Here is a 1,011-nt window from a genome sequence, read left to right as displayed (position 1 = left end):
TTTACATACTGTGATTTGTCTCTTGATCTATGCTATATAGTTATGACCTCTTTTTGAACTGAATTGTTTACTAATTCCATTTTCTCTTACAATGCAGAGGCCAGCTCGGTTTTGTACAGTACAAGAAAAAACAAGCAAGATTTGGCATAAAAGTCTACAAGCTGTGTGTGTCTGTCAGGGTTACTGCAGGTTACACCTGTGCTTAATACAGGTGTAACCTGCAGAGGGGACATGCCTGTGTCTCAGAAAGCTGTAATTAGCCTATTAGGGAAGGGGTATGAATTATATCTTGTACCTTGATAACTGGTACAGTTCCCCTACCCTCTTTCACTTATTGATGGCCCACAAGACAACGTTGTTGAGACCATATATCCTAATCACAAATTTATGCCTTCAGTTTTCCTCGGAAGCTGAAGAGTTATGAGATGTTGAGCAAAAACACAACTTCCGGCCTCATATGCCTCAAATGGGAGGACAAGCGGACACTGCACATGTTTTCCTCCATCCATAATAGCAAGATGGTAGAAACCAGGAAGGTGGTCTGGAATGGGGCCACTGAGATGAAACCAGTTGCTGTGTTGGACTATAACATCAGTATGAAAGGGGCTGACATAAGAGATCAACTCTCCCAGCCATGCCCCATTACATGAAAACCCCTCAAGTGGCATAAGAAGGAATTCTTTTACCTTCTGGAAATGACTACGGAACAAGCTTTTCTCCTTCAAAAGTTTGTTGGGGGGTCATGTTGCACTGGCAAAGGGGCTCCTGTGGGAGTATCTTCCTAAGGTACATCCCTATACAACTGGCCACCTAGTTCATCATAGCCACAAAGAAATGTCATGCATGGTTAGCCACCAGCATTTCCCAAAGAAGTTGGAAAAGTACTGCCACTGCCACATATGCTAAAGTAGGGTAAAGAATTCATGCAAGGTGTGTGATGTTGCCTTATGCATCTATGGATGTTTTGAAGACTACCACATGAAGAAGTATTAGGTACTTCAGTGTACAAAA

General features: G+C 42.4%; 1 protein-coding gene across 1 annotated transcript in view; it reads right to left on the bottom strand.

Annotated features, from left to right (window-relative positions):
• Positions 1–1,011, bottom strand: part of LOC119589173 (ankyrin repeat domain-containing protein 13D-like) — a gene marked incomplete in the record, with an annotated part of 44,726 nt that overhangs the window by 12,800 nt on the left and 30,915 nt on the right.

The sequence above is a fragment of the Penaeus monodon genome, chromosome 25 (genome assembly GCF_015228065.2).
Source record: "Penaeus monodon isolate SGIC_2016 chromosome 25, NSTDA_Pmon_1, whole genome shotgun sequence".
NCBI lineage: Eukaryota > Metazoa > Arthropoda > Malacostraca > Decapoda > Penaeidae > Penaeus > Penaeus monodon.
Note: the sequence above shows the minus strand (reverse complement) of the source record. Positions and strands in the feature narration are given on the sequence as shown.